General features: G+C 34.2%; 1 protein-coding gene across 7 annotated transcripts in view; it reads left to right on the top strand.

The window, feature by feature from the left end:
• Positions 1-16,676, top strand: part of LOC310898849 (uncharacterized protein) — a 283,775-nt gene that overhangs the window by 94,344 nt on the left and 172,755 nt on the right. Inside the window, exon 5 of one of the 7 annotated variants that reach the window (XR_014583790.1) lies at positions 3,360-11,765. The exons of 5 other annotated variants lie outside the window; for them this stretch is intronic. The gene's annotated coding sequence lies outside the window, so the exon portion shown is untranslated. Of the gene's footprint in view, positions 1-1,122; positions 2,395-3,359; positions 11,766-16,676 lie in introns of those variants that run through there. One more of the 7 variants, XR_014583791.1, reaches the window with a different exon arrangement.

Here is a 16,676-nt window from a genome sequence, read left to right as displayed (position 1 = left end):
AACTTTTTTTTTTTTTTAAGCTAATATCATGTTTGTTTTAGTAGGGTTCATTAGTTTTGCTAGGCTGTAGAGTTTTTGCTGAAGTGTGCAGTGAAATGCAGATAGTTTCCCCGCCACTCCCATACACCACCCATTTAAACACTCAAAATTCGACTGAAAAGAAAATCATGACTGATTAAATTAGGGAATGCCAATATATTTTAAGCAGAGAATAACTGAAAGAAAAGCATGCTAAAGAAATTATGCAGTTACAGAATATTTTTCATGACACCTTTGGAAGAATAATGAGTCTGGAATCCAAAGGATAATTCATTGCATTTTCCTGCAACAGTTGTAAGGTGTGGAACAGAGGAGACTAGGAATTTGTGTGTGTAAAATTTGTATTTGCCTTTTCCTGCTTGTTTTCTTTTTCTCATATTTGTCATTTATTTCTTATTCTGCAATTTCAGGATGCTTTGTCCTCCTTAGGGAGCTTAACTGTCCCTTTATGTATACAACCAAGGACTCTGACCTTGTGCATCTCCTCGCTGTCAAATATCAAAGTACAGACTATGCAGATATTACAATTATTTGAAAGGCCACTTATATTCTAGGGTTTGTTTTTCCCTCCCTGTGCTGAGTGAGAGTAATTTTTTATAACTGCTGAAGAAGCATGAGAAGTGTTTTTACTTCCTCTTAATGAAAACATTCGCTCTTAGGGTTATATTATTCATAGTCAAAAATTCTTAAAAAGGCTTGAACACTTAGAAACTACTGAGCACCGGAAAGTTTTCTGAAAATTCATTGCTCGAAAGCAGTTATGTGATTTAAAGGGAAGTTTTGCAATGAAGTTTTCTACATTTTGTAGTATATGCATATATACTTTTCAGTACATAATCAGTAGCTGTGACTATCCACACCCAGAAGTGAGTTCCTAATAAATATGTCATCCCAATAGATCTTGCTGGGCCGTGTTTAAAGAAATGAAAGTAGATCTGAATTTTGAAATTCATTTAAGAAGGAATACAGCATTTAGTGCGTAGTTAATTATTTAATTGTAGGCTGACATAATATATATGCAGAGGACAGCTGAAAGTAAACGGTGATAAGGGAATTCTAACATGACAAAATGTCTTTTAACAGAACTTTGGAAGAGTATCAAGACTGGAATGAAAAGGGCAATGGATTACAGTCTTCTGCAATATTAATGTTTGGTGCAGAAGAGCCCCGCGCTCTGTGTACATGCACTTATGTGTGTATGTAGCTACTGATTTCAAAGTATGCTTATATAATGCGATGGGGATTGAAAGCCAGGAAACAAGGAGCGAGGAGCTCTGGAACCATTCCACTACTTCTTCAGGAGACAGAAGTTGTGGAGAGCTGAGTAAACGGGGAAGATTGGAACAGTCTGTGGGGTATGGCTTGAAAGAAAAGCTAAGATGTGCTATACCAGATTACCCCCAAAATGGGAAGGACACTGACGGAACTCAGCCTAGCTAAAATTCAGGTGAATCATGAGATTAGAAGGAAAGTAACCCCTCCATCCCTGGTCTTGTCTGCATTTCTGTGCTGAGGTGTTTACATGCATAGAAAATGCATGTATGTAAATAGCTGGGGTATTTTGTTACTGAGTTCTGTTAAAATTTGTCATTGAGAACTGTCTGGCTCAGGTGGTGTGTTAGTGTTTACCAGGTTGGTTGTATTCTCTTCTGCCAATGATTTCCCAAGTCAGGACCCCTGCAGTTTCTTCCTCAGTGTGCCAATTCAAAGAATTCACTTAGGATGAGATTATTGCAAAGAACTTTTCTCAGTATTGTCTTTATACTATGAATATCAGTCAGCATTATATGCTCTAGCAGGTTCTTTCTTTCAGAGGCATTTGAAGAAGGATTTAAAGCTAGTTTTGATCCCTGTATCTAGTTGCTCCTCAAACTCTTTTTTGCCTTTCGTAACTACATTTTCAAATTTCATCTGTTGGGGTTTAAGATCCTTTCTTCAATCTGTCTTTGGTTTAAAAAAAAAAAAGTATCTTACAGGCTCAGTTCTTATTTCTATCTGAAGTATAGAATTCTAGCTTTTGAGTATAAATGTTTCTGGGAAAATTGCTTTAAACCTTCTCCAGTTAAATGAAAATTCAGGACTTTAAAATAAAATGAAACCAACCTCTCGAAAGGCACAACCACCTCTTTGAGCATATGAAAATTCATTTTTTAAATTTATGAACAAAACCTCTCCCATAACAAAAGAACTTGTGAAAGTATAAATGTTTTGCAAAGAAAAAACAAACACAATCTAAAAAGCTATGAGCACATAAAATTGTCATGTTATTTAAAATAATTTTTATTAAAAAAAAATCTTGAAGAAAGGTAATCATGCAAAAAACTTATTGTACAATCTATAACCTTTTTACTCGGTTTCTATTCATTGTCTTTTTCCCAGCTTTACCTACTTGAATATTATTTTTTTTTAAATCTCACTTGCTAAAATATCCTAAGCCTATTTTTATTCTTCTAGCAATAATTACACTAAATAAATTACAGCATTGCCCTTTCATAGATAATCAGAGTTGGCATGGACTATTAAATATTTTTCTTCATATACTCTAAATAATTTTTGCAAATGGTCTTTTATATACTGATATACCCTTGCATGTAGCTTCAGGATGCTGAAAATTTTCAAGCTTACTACAGTTTATACTTATATTTGTCATATGACAAATGTAATATTTCCATATCTATTGCCTGCAACATTTTAATGACTCTTTCCAAAAAATGTTTCTATAAAGCAAGACAAAGTAGTGTGTTAAAATTGTATTTCTACCTCTCCAAATTTATCTGTGTATGCCTAGACAGACTGTCAGTTGACCAGATGTCTCTGCAGTACACTGAATTAGTGGTATGAATTATCCAAATTCTTGCAGAACAAGCAAAAATGCAGTGAATAGTCCTTTAATGCAGCAGAAACCGTAACACAGCCTTTACAGATATAGCTGTGTTATTTTTATCATGTTAAAGACTGATTTGAGCAGTGGATACATTTCAATGTATTTGTGATAGTATGCTCCTTATCAGTAGATTTTGGGGCTCAAGTGTTACAAGAGTTTTGTACCGTAATAATGAGCTAGATACTGTCAATATGAATAATGTATTTTATGCTGGAGACAAAGAAAAATTCCCAGTTTTTATAAGACTCTAATTACTAATACTAATCCACTTGTACCAGAATATGGAATTCTGTTTTCTGGAGTTGAACAATTTGAGTTTTCTTGGCTAGGAAATTCCACTAATCAGCTGTGCACAAAGCAAAGACTTGTAATGTTGTCAGCTAGTCATAATTGTGCCTGAATATTTTAAGAAAACGGTAACCAGATTTCATCAAAGAGCATTGCAGGTCCAGGTACTCGTGCAACACAGCATACTGGAAGGCCAACCCTGTGACAATCTTTGACACATGGAGCTGCAGACTGTAGCAATGCAACTGCTGAGAAGCCCAGAAGCCCAGCAAGCAAGCTTGAAAAAAAAAAAAAAAAAAATCAAAGCAGGATTCTGCTGAAATGTTGAACTGGAAAACACTGGTGAAAAGATACCTCCAGATTTTCCAACTGATTCTAAAAATCAGAATTATACTTCAAGTAATATTGTGTTACTTAATAATTGTTTCAATAGCAAGAACTCACTGAAGATAAATGTTGAACAATTTATAAATTAAAGCCAAGGGTGTTTATCTGAACTCTGCAAAGAATCATTTTAATTTTCTTGTCTTTAAAATGTTGATTTTTTGTCAAACGGGAACAAGCACTGGAATAAGTGTGCCCTTTTTCCTCAAGGATATTCTCTGGAGCTGCACTGTCTTCAGATGGTGGCAGTTCACTTGGGATGAATTCATATAAGTGCCTTAGATACTGAGGTTTAAAATATTTGGGGTAAAATAATAATTCCAGTTAGTTAAAGGATATAGGTACAGCTTTATCCGATTTAGTATGTATATACACATAAATATAAATCTAGGTATCTATTAGATACAGTTACAAGTATAGATAGATCTATAGCCTTACAGGAACATCCTAGATCTAAATGAGAATATCAAAAATGCTAGTAAATCTTTCAGTTCGTCTTACCTCTTCTACCTGTTTCATAAAACTACCATGAAATTTCAACACAGGAAAAGCAAAAAGAAGGAACCTTTCACTACTAGCATCTGAAGTCCCTGCTGACACAGAGATTTCCTAGCAGTTGTGGCCCGTATTTTTTCCTGTTTTAACATGCCTTCCTTCACAGAATTGGAGACATTAAGACTAAACTTGCTTTGCTTAAGTACTTTAGAATTCATCATGCTGATCTTCATTCCCATAGACCTTATGAACTTAAATGATACAAGTGTAAAACAATCCTCCCAGGTACTATGCACATAAATTGCAATTGTGAACGTGGTTATCGCAAAACGCATGACACATGAGTGCCACAGGCGAGAGAGCACCAATTAGGCAAACCGTCTTCCAGATGGTGCAGTCTCAGATTTTGGATAATTGCTCAAAATGATAGAGTGAAGTGGGGGTGGAGGGACCTTCCTACAGTCTAGATATATTAAGATATATTATCTAAAAAATAAAATAATAATAATAATAATAATAAATCCTAATCGTTAACCATTCACTTGCACTTAAATTTTAGGAAGGTAGTATTTGAGAGAATTCGTAATATTGAAACACTCATGACAAATGCATAGTAGAACCAATCTCTTTCACAACTGTGTTTAAAAGGAGCAACTTGGCAGCAATTCCGTTCAACTTTCAGATTGCTTGAAGGTGAAAGAAGCATTATTTATCTCTGGTGTGCTTTATTAACATTCCATGATTATGAGAATATAAAGACATGCATCTGTGTTTGTTTCAGTTCTCTGAGAGAGGCTCTTGCTCTTTCTAATTTCTGACTACTCAGAGTTGTGAAGTGAAAATATCTGTAGGTGTGGGTTTGAAAAGTCTCCTGCTGTAATTGCTGTTGTGGAGAGATCTAAAAGCACAATGCCATTTTCCCCCCTCATTTCTCAGTTTATCATCTGTTATAGCGAGGCACATTAAGTGCAAATGTGCATTGTGGTTTATTGCATGAAAATTCTTGCTGCCCTTGGTTACTTAGCCAAAAAATCAAAAAGTGATTAGAACCTGTCAGAAGCAAGCACAGGGAAGAAACCCACTGGGTAAGAAACAATCTGTAACTTATATTGGTGATGCACTGTAATGGGCTAAGAAACAAACTCAATATTTTTCCCCCTTCTCGGTTTCTGTTGAGTAGAAAAGGCATTTGTAGAAGTTATTCAGGGCTATGAGTACAACATCCGTTGTAGCCTGGCTCTGTGTACTCTTTCTGTCTGAAGTGTGCAGAACTTTTCCCAGGGAGAGTTCAAGGGCAGGCAGAATTTCTAATTCAGCAGATATATCCTAATCGTCCCAGTAAAGGGTTTTAATGTCTTTGCATGTTATTGAAGAAGCTGTGCTACTGCTCTGTCTGTTGCAGGAGGGGAAAGATCAGAGTGGCTTTTTGTCTCCACTGACCTCTGCAACATCCAGTTCTTTGGGTTGATAGTAGAATTTGGATTTCCTCCTTCCTCCCTCTGTAAGCAGAAGTAATATGACTTATTTCATCTTACTTGTCCGAGAACTTCAAAGTAAAATAGTAAAAAGAGTAAAAAGTAATTTTGCACAATAATATAGTTCAAAACTACCTGTTCTCATTTTTGTCACTGAAAATATTTTTTCTAATGAACAAATCTTCCCATAATATATACTTGTCAGAATATCTCACATTCTATAGCATTTAGAACTGAATTTTGATTTTCAGGGCATACAGTTCTTAGCAAACTGGTCACCGTGTTTGCCCGGAAATACCTTTCCTACATTCTGCAGAGCTTGCAGAGTACATCCTCTCACCTCATGGATGGCAACAAGAGGTGGTCAGAAAGCCATGTGCTCATTTTTTTCTACCCACTGCCTTCTTTTCAGTTTTGGATTTTTGTTGTTGTTTTGTTTTGATTAAGAAGCAGATGGAATATGATTTTCTCAATGTTCCTGTAAACAAAAATTAATGGGCTAAAATGTTCATAGGCAAATTGCCATGGAAATGTTCTCTAAGAAAGTTGTACAGTTGCTATACAGAAAAGTGCTAGTAATTGGCATCCAGGGTAAAGAGAACTAATCTATAGCAAGCTTGTGTAAATCCTGACTTAAAGCTCGATCATGACATTTTCTAGCATTTTGGAAGGAGATGCAATATAAATGCGGAGCAAAGTGGGGACAGGATTAAGAGTTAGTCTACTCTACCATGCGACACAGGAGTGCATGGCACACTAACCAGTACTAAAAGAGGTGATCTAAAACCAGTATCTTCTTCACACATGTACTATATACAGAAAATTGTTCCCAATTCAGGAAGACCTCAATTTAACTAAGCACTGTGTGGTCACACACATTTGTCACCTCTGAATCTTGTACCAGCTAGCTTTGTATTTGAAGTAGTACTGAAAAATCAGATCCAAACTACCTTCTGCATGCTGTTCACAATTTTGTAGACCTTAGTCATGTATTTTTTGGTCTAAACCTCCTCCAGTCATTAAAAGAGCTCCATATATTATTGTACTTTTCCAATTGTATATCATTTTTTGAGATACTTAGCCTATAATACTTGAGGTAGGACAAACCATGAATTTTATAATGGTGGTCACATTTTATTTTTCCTCACTAACGATAATCTAAATCTTCAGTTTGCCTTTTTGGTTGCTGTTCAGTAAACTGAAATTTTCAGAGAATGGTTAATTATAACCCTGCTATTTAACATCTGTAGGGGCAATGTTCAGCTTAGACCCCATTGTTTTATATGTGGGATTATAACAGTTCAATGCGTATCCAACATTCAGTATAACTTGTCATACAACTATAACAGTATTCTTGGTAACTTTGGCACCTTGCTATTGAGTCTCTTCTGTTTCTAGGACATTTAACAGTATAGTTGTTCTTATTTCCATCACTGTGGCTTTTTATTCCCAATATTTTTTCCCTAAGTTCTAGCCATGTAATTGTCAATGCACAGACCTTCTCTGTTTTTTCATGGATGCTTAGATTCCTTAATATCTATTGATAAGGGAACTTGTCAAAGCTATTTCAAAGACCAAGATAACTCTGTTGGTCAGATCTCTCTTCAACATGCTTGTTATCTCTTTCAGAGAACTGCAGAGGATTTTCAGGGTATTTCTCATTAGAGATTTGTTTCAACTATTCTTCAGTATGTTTATTCATATGACATTATTACTCATATACCTATTAGAACAATCTATTAATTGTTAATATAATGTTAATAAATTATAATGTTATTGTGATCATCTTTTCTGAGTACATGAACGATTGACTTTTTCCATTGAAAACTTCTCAGCGTTAATACCAGGAGCAATGACTGGGGCCGATGTTAAGATACCAGTATTATAACTACATAAATACAATTTATATGTAGTCCAAATATTGTTAAAGATGTCATAACTGTTCTTTAATAACTATATGGACACAGCATGATTTGTTGCTACAATTATTCCCTTTTACTGTGGTTTTGTAATGTTTCAATAAAACATTACGCAAATGACTGAAGCCAGCCGGGCAGGTGGCTATTAAATAGGGACTGCTTATTTCAGGGCTGTTTGACTTGAAATCAGGAAGTGAAGAAGAATTGAATGTTCACATTGACTGAAATACAGTCTTATTTTGGAAGTAACTTATTTTCTAAGTAAATCTTTTCTGATGTAACAAGCTTCTTAAAGCTGACACAAATGGAATGTTTAATTAAGCCAATTGGTCTGTGATTCTTTTTCCTTCCTTTCTCCATTTTGAAAAGTAGATACCACAATGCACCTTTTCCTGTCTACCAAGACTTCTTGGAGAAAACTACTAACGGCTCTGATAATTCGTTGGTTGTTTGATGTAATACTGGAAAATGATGTGTATCATGCCCAGTCACTTTGAAAACATCTAATTTATCTAGATATGATTCAACCTGTTCTTTCCTTCCCCAGTACAGCTGTTATGCCTTAGATACAGGTATGAACAGTCATAGCAAAATTGAAGCAGACTTTTTAATACAGGTTGACTAACATAACACAATAAATGCTTTTGATTTTTAAATGTGGATTATCAGTTCTGTTTTAGAATGGATTAGCAGCATAAATTCAACCTCAGTTAATCCAGAAATTTCTCAAAGCTAAAAACAAGTTAGCAATCAACCTAAATCATACCACCTCTATTCCCCTTATATCACAATGCTCTTAACTTGGAAGAGAAGAACACCCTTTGGTACATATTCAGATTTCATATATAAACTCAGTCTAAGAGTCCCTGTTGTTCTGCAGGGTCAGTAGAACTGCTGTTTTAGATTATTTTTTTTTTTTCCAATCAGTAGGATCAAATCTATTACATTTTTCATTTTGCAAATTAGTATTCCTCTTCCATGTCTATGAAAGTGTTTTACAGTACTTCTTTGTAATATTTCAGAATTTGAAGCATATGACCTTATAAGCACGAAACTGAGGCTTTCCTATCCTGAATCTTGCATTACTCTTATCTACAGGTGAAATTAATGCTGTAAAAGGTCAAAAATATATATTTTTTTTGTTTTATTAAAATTAGAGTGCCGTTTTGCAGTCCTTTCTTAATAGATACAAGTATCCATGAAAGGTACTAAGCACTAGGGAATCAAACTCTGTTGTTTCTTTTTAATCACATTCCTTTCTTGCTGTTCTCTTGTTTTCATGTCTTACTTGCAAGAAAAAGTTATATTAACTATAGAAACTTTTATTTCAGAGAGCATTAACAAATACTCCTAATTAGATGTTAAAATTCTGTATATAATCCAGCTTAAGTTCCTTTTTAAGTAACTTAAGCAAAGTCTATGAAAATAACAGTACAATTTAAGCAGTGTTGCCCACAAAACATGCTTGTACCAGTTTTGACTAAACAGTTTCAGATCTTAATGAACACAGGTTTTTCAAAGACCAGGACTTCTGAACCCTATCCTTGATTTTTGATTATTATTGAATGATCTGAAAAAGAGGTTTCATTCATAGCTGTGCAAAACTTGGTGGTTTTATACATTTTTCAGCTTTAGTCTACTTGTCTTTATGCTTATTGAATTTTACTTTGTGTTTGGATTCAGTTGGATAGATACCAGAGCTCCAAGCAAAATATTGGTTTCACCCAATTTCACACTGAAACCATGCAAAACCCACAAAATCTGAGTGTTCTTGATGTGAAAGTGTGAAGTAGCTTGGCCCAAGTTCACACAAAATGTGTGTGAACCTTTCAGTGAATGTGGGCTGAGTTTCCAGTTTGTAATGAAACACTAAGCCAAGCAGTTTTTTTTTTTTTTTGTGTGTGTGTGTGTGTGGCTTTGTATTTGTTGTAGGAGTTTTGCTTAGAACCCCATATCAACACATTTCTGATACCTTAAAAGTAAGCTTGTACTTCTGTTCATAGCCTTCAATGTACACAGTTCCTTTTTCAGTAGAAATCAGAGGAAATTGTTGGATGCAAGTCCTTTTGTCATTTAACAGAATGTTTTGTATTCAGGAGTTTTTCTCTTTCTTCATCAGTCCATTTCCTTCAACATTAAGCTTTGTTCACAATTTCATAGTAAAGAGAAATGCCTGGGCCTAGATATTCTATTGTGTTTTTGGTTTATCTGTTAGCTGGGGCATGTCCTCAGTCACTGACAGTTCAAGGGGTTCAGTGCAATAGTTATTGTGAATTCCTACCTAATTTGATAACTAAAATCTTCCTTTTACTGTTACAAATTTTATGATTATTATTTCTGGCTGGAGAAATGTTTTGATGGATGATGTAGATGTTTACCTTTGTGGAGAAAATGGGATAAGCTAACCAGTGATAGAAGAATGCTGCCTGTCAGTAATTTTAACAAACAAGGGCAGTTTTGTTCACCAATTGAAAAAAAAAAAAGTCAATTTTAATCTGTTTTAATTATGTTCTAAATTATCAGACAAGTCTAGTGAAAGGAGTAGCTCAGGTGAAAAAAAATATTTATGCATTCAATTTATGCATTCATAGTGGGACTAACAAACTATTTTCTTGGGGCAACTAGTGTTTTAACAATATTTAAAACAAAAAGTGAACGAAGAGCTGGTTATATGTGAGTTATTGATTACTACCCTGATGAATGCTGAAAATCAATATTCTCTTTTTAATGGAAGAGAAATGTAGAGGGATTTAAACTGTTAAATTGTGTCCCAACTGCTTTAATAGGACAGTAACTTAATAACAGGGAATAAATTCTCTCAAATAACTTAATTCAAGGTTAAATTGTGTCAGAAGAGGTATTGCAGCCTGTTTTGGTGAAGTTCTGTTGTTACTGCTTCAGCACTCTAACAAAAGCTAGTTCAGGTGTCTCAGCTATTAAAAGGCAAAAATATGAGAACTGTCAACTGTTGCTATGGAAAAAATAATACAATAAGGAATGTAAATAACTGTATGAGTAATACATTATTTTGATTGCAGTTTTCATGGAGATTCAATGGCAGAAAAGTTTTAATTTAATCGCTGTTTTGTGATCCAGAGAGTGTGAGATCTTGCATACAATTTCTAAGTAAGGCAATAGCTACAGGTATTTTCATCAGTGAAAAAAAGTAAAATAACATAAAAATCCCATTCTAGGTAGAAACAAGAAAGTACTCAATTACAGAATGATTATCTATACGGCCCTCATTTTTGCCTGTGCTGAGATTTGCAAAGATTCAGCTGATGATGGAATATGTTGTCTTCAACGTTTGCTTTTAAATCTGTAGTAGCATTATATTCCAACCTAAATATTTATGTTGGGAGTTCTATAGACAGCTGGGCTAATCAACACAATATACTTATCACACATTTTGTGGCACTTGAATTTCATTAGAGTGGTTTCAAAAATTTATAACTTTATAGAGTTTATAAAACTGGATATTTATCATTTTACCTTGCAATATTGCTATTTTTTCTTAGTCTTAAAAGAGATTACTTTTTTTTTTGTTATTAGGGATTTTTTGCAAGTTTCTATTGAACTGAAAATAAGTGAAAATTACATGCATTTATAATGAAAAAAGATCTTTTATTTAGGAAAAGCTCTTTTCAAAGCTGTCACTAATTTCTGTTGTGGCTGGGTGAAAGCTGTAGGACTTGATACTTTTAGTGCTTTTTCATTCTAGATATCCCCAAATATCTTTTAAGTGTCTCCTGGCTAAGGTTGCTGGATTTTAACTCCCCATGTGTGGAACACAGTTCTTAGCTCAGAGAGAAGGCTCACAGCAATTATACACATTGACTAGTTCCTTCACTTGGAGGACTGTGCTGAGTGAGGCCTGGCTCTGTGCTCTTGTTGTACACCCCTTATTGCACCTGGTTTGGCCCAGATCTCATACAACAATGCTTTCTAATGGTTTGAAGCAAATGACGGTGAACGCTTGCCCCAGCTCAGTGAATTTTCATGTCTTTGTCTCTTAGTCAGCACTGTCCTCTTGTATCTATCCTTTCTTCTGGCCACAATGGAATCTACTTTTAAAATAGTTTTCTGATCCTTGTTGTTCATTTGATCTGAGTAACTTATCTTATAGAACATATAATTGCCAGTGATTTGGGTTACTATAAAACTAATTTACTATTAGTTGTTCTAGAAAAAATATGCTCTTTTTTGAATGATACAGCCAACTATGTCATAACAAAATCACAGTAACTTTGTCAAAGGTTTTACAGAGGTAGAAAAGTTAATTTTAATTGTCACATGGTTTCAGAAAAACACGCTGTGCAACAGAAAATAAATAGCATTCACACTAGCTTCTGGATAAGGTGCCATTCGATGTGTGAAAAATAATATTTAATCTGTCATTAAGCTATTAGACTTGCTAGATCCAAATACACAGATATATGCACTGAGTGATAAAACTGTTTGTCACATGTCAATATGGTTTTGTCATAACTAAACTTAATCTGAAATAGTGTGTGATGTTTGTGTTGGGTCAGGAGAACTGAAGAAATGAGTGGTATCTCTGTCTCTATTTTTGTCATCAAAGTGCTGCGTGACCTGGAGCAAGTCCACCTAATTCGTGTGTAAATTCCCATATTTACAACAAGAGGATCATGTTACTCAAACTTCTTTTTATAAAGGGCTTTGATGAAAAGCATGCTCAGACCTAAATATTAATCATTGTTATTGCTGTTAGAGGTGTGGGTTGCAAATCTGGACTCTATTAACTTAACAACGGAGTTCACAGTAGCATGTAATCGGACAACTGTAAAGAGTATTTAGCAGATTGCTTTCCTTCTCTCTACCAGAAGGACAGACTTTGCCTTTTTCGACGAATGCCAAGTTTACTCTTCAATGCCATTCAGGAAGATGATTTACAAAGTTTTCAGTTGTTGAAAGTAATTCTTTGAATGATACTGGAGTGTTTTTGTTTGTTTGTTTGTTTTTGTTATTGTTTTACTAAATTTTTCAGTGTTACCGGTAAGTCTCTCTATTGTTCTAAATGAACTCAAATTCCTATATATACCACTTACATATATTTAGGTCTTCACCGGAGTTGGTGGTTGCTTTTCTTTCTGTACATCAGAATGCCGACCCTGTTTCAGGTTCTGTTTTCTACAGGTTGCTCTACAGCACTTTATTTTTTTTATTTTTTTTTTATTTTTTCCTGAACTCTTTCTAGTTTATCTGCTTAAATGTAATACATGCAATTCTCCAGTAGGGGCCTCATCAGTAGCATGTATAGAGGGTTTAAATGCTGTTTTTAGTGAGTGAGGTCTGATCTTATAATGTTTACAGTGGGCTAAATCACACATCGCTATTAGTACTATGGTAAACATTTGCAACAGAAATCAAGGGTGTGATCCTTGGACTTTGTTTTGCTTCTGCAGAGGGAAGGAACGTAAACATTTTTTTCAATGCCTAAAGTTAAATACTAGCTCCACTGTATCAAAAAAAAAATGTTGTTTTGGCAGGGTTAAGATTAAATTCCAGGAATTTCCTATGCCTTTGACCTGGGTTTTGGAAGGGGAAGACAAAGAAGGACAAAAATAGCAAGGTACTCATTTGTCTTCATCATCAAAATACAGATATAAAACAGAATCTTTTCCTTCTGCTGACTTGCTCCTCTAGCTCTTGCTCGGGCCCATGGGAACCATGGTTCCGTATCCTTCCCCTGTGAGTGCATCAATACTCTATGTAGCATTTGCTGCATGAAGATATGTATGTTGTTCCAACATGCATTCTCTTGTGCTGCTCAAGTGATATTTTTGAGGGCAGATCTAAAGCAGCCACATTCCTCAGTATCTTAGGAAAGTAGAGACTGTCCTACAGAATGCAGTGGGTGATTTCTGTAAGAGGGTAGAGACAGATAAATTGGATCCATTCCAAAAGTACATTTTTCCTTGCCCTTGCTGGCACAAAAAGATGCATGCACATGCAGTATTCACCCTTTAGATGTTGTGGAGAACTGTTATCCCATACTCCCAGCATCCCTGTTTGCTGTATTTGTGTTTCTCAGATGAATATTCGTTTTGTTTGTTTTTCCCTTTGTGAACTACTATGGAACTGCCATGAGCTTAGGTGCTTGCTTTGTACACTACAATACAGCAGTTACACTCATTGTTGAAGGAAGATAAAATACAAAATTCTCTAGTAAGCAGAATTAGGTGGAGTTCCAGTTAGGGTACGCAAATATGTAGGACTGGTGTTTGCTTGAGAGAGAGAGAGAGAGAGGTGTTAATCTGCCTGGTTAATTTTATTAAAACCAAAAATTTGAATGCTATAATCTTTATTCATCCACTATCTCCTGTGCAGCTACTAGCACCTAAAATTTAAGTCTAAAAATTTAAGATTATTAAAAGTAGATCACCTAGAAATTTACTCACAGCTAGGTAAAGTCATTGAAAAATACCATGCAAATTTCCCACTGTTTATAATCAGAGGCACTTGATCCTAACAACCAAATGAGCAGGTGGGTCCTCCTTAAATAGTTTTAGGTGAAGTTAAATGAAGGTGCTAAATGAAGGTTAAATGAAGGTTCCCATTTCTTCCTTTTCAGGTTTGGGTCCTTGGTATTTATGTGTGTTCTCTTGCTCTGTTCTACATCTGTATCTCCATACAATAAAAGAACATAATATGGGATATAAGCAGTGAACTGGATAATGTACTGCTTTGATCTTTTTTCCTATGAAACCTTAATCTATCTGAACAATAGGCTTTTCACATTACATTAATTAGTTCACTATAGTAATTAACATTAGTTAGTGAATATTTAACATTAGTCATGATTTTAACATGAAACTGAAGATCTTTCATCTTTTGTTATCTTATTTATTCTTAGTAATGTTAAATTTAATTAACAGTTCTGCTTGTTAAGAAAATTATGACTCTTAGGGACAATGGCTATGAGAGAAAAACAAGCAATAACATTTTGCTTTATGTAACAGATCTCTACTACTACTACCTAGTCAGAGCTAGTATACATATATTTGCTGTTATAACTTTGCACCTGTGTTGCAAAGTTTGTCTTTCAGCTGCACACATACAAATTGTGAACAAATTGAAGCCACATTTACTTAACTAAATTCTCTCTAGAACTTTTAATTCTTTATTGAATTCTTTTTCCATCCATCACTTCCTATAGCTACATTTTTTAAAAGGCAACCTGACTGTTCCGCTCTATTTAGTATATGAACAAACTGAAAGCAACTAAAACATTAGTAATAATTATGCCATTCATCTTTAGTAGTTCTTAATAGTTATTATTCTATTTTTCTTTATTTAATGGGAACTATTCAGTTAGACTCACAATGTATGATATGATTTTGACAGTAATAAAAAAAAATCAGAAAAATCACAGCACACCTTCAATATGTACTTTAATGTAACACAACCATAATATGATGATTAGTTCTCTTGAGATTGCTACTTGCTGGAGCAATGTGCTGTAATTAACTAAATTATAACAAATCTGAAGGAGGTAGTAGTGAGTTATCTTGAAACACTATAAACCAGTCATGCTGAGAAACAAATAGGCCAAACCAAAAATGATTATCTGCAACTAATTAAGATGATATGGAGACATGCATTTACAAACTAAATGCTAATGGACTTTCTTTTTCTTTAATGAAAGTCTTGATGCAGTTCATTAGGACAGTGATTTTGTTGTTAAATGTTTGCTTGTACTTTTTAATACCTAGTGTTTAAAACTAGTGTTTAAAAAAGGGAATATAAAACTTTAAATCTGGCACACCGTAAAATTTTGTTTATTTCATGCTAAATCTAATTGCACATACTGTGTATGTCAGTGGTAGGACAGAAGTATTGTTAATGAGTTGGCCAGTATGTTGAATTCACTCACTTATTTAAAGTGATAAATTAAGTTTCAAGTTCGCTTTGCCAGCTTTGCTCAGAACAGTAGCTAATTAAAACTTGGCAGTAGAGCTATGATTGAAACATTGGCATGATATCCCTCCAAAAGCAATTCAGGAGTATACCACATAATAAAATGTGACGTTGTATGTATTGGCAATTAAGTCTTAACTTTCTGTCAATTTTGATTATTGTGTTGAATTTGTACTCTTAGTGACATTAGTTATCATTCTTTTCTTCTACAGAAATCATTCTGTATTTTGCTATAAAATACAGATTTTCCAACTTGTTCTTTTGTCATTTTACAATTTTTCAATGCATTTATTGTGGCAAAGGAACAGACTTCATGTCCCATGGATGTTTATGCAAGAAGATGAAATATCTCCCAAATGATATAGGCCATTTCATACTTTTATTTATTTTTTTATTTTTTAAAAATCTTTTGGAGGGATAGGGAGATTTTGATTCAGTCAGCTTCAGCTGAATAATTTTTGAAAAAATAAAAGTCTCCTTTCTTCATGTGCATAGGCTGCTTTAAATATCTAAACATTTAAATATCTAAATATCTAAATTTTTCCAGGATTAGAGAAGTCCTCAAATACTGGTACAATCACACAGCATTACCTGAACTTGACTGAAATTAAGCAGAGGTTTTCTCTCCACATAAACAGACAGCAGATATAGCCCCAGAAAGTCTATCAGCAGTGTTATCTTTTGTGGTGCAGAGATTCCAGGGTGACCGTGTTTACAGAGTTTGAGCAGATTCTTGGTATTTATGCAAAAAAAAACACATTTGTGAGTTTTTATTTTTTTATCATAAAAGAGAGCCAAACTAGCACATATTTACTGTAGCTCAAAAATGACAAGGCTGTCTGAAAGGAGTGTGTCTCTCAATTTTATTAAAAATCAAATAATCATAAATTAGAAATTAATAATTTAGATTATTTAATTAATTTCATCTTTCTTACTGTTTTAACATAGAAAATTGAAACTTATTCCAAAAATAATTAAAAATTGTAGGAAAGGAGAACATACTCCCTCTCATTTTATTGCCATGAACATCATATTTCAATAGAATAAAATCTTTGTCTGCTTTCAGACTAGACTTAATTTACTGTAGAGGTGACCAAAATCAATGATGCTTTGCATCTTTTGTTGCTCACTGTTCTGTTTGTCTCTGCTTGATTGCTTCATACTTTCTATCCTAAGAAACACTTTTGACCTTCCTCTGAATGTCCAATATTTTATAGGGAGTTTCAAAGAAAGAAGCGTACATTTGCCAAT

Source organism: Anser anser, assembly GCF_964211835.1.
Source record: "Anser anser genome assembly, chromosome: 4".
In the NCBI taxonomy this organism is placed as follows: domain Eukaryota; kingdom Metazoa; phylum Chordata; class Aves; order Anseriformes; family Anatidae; genus Anser; species Anser anser.
This window is presented reverse-complemented; position numbering and strand designations above follow the sequence as displayed.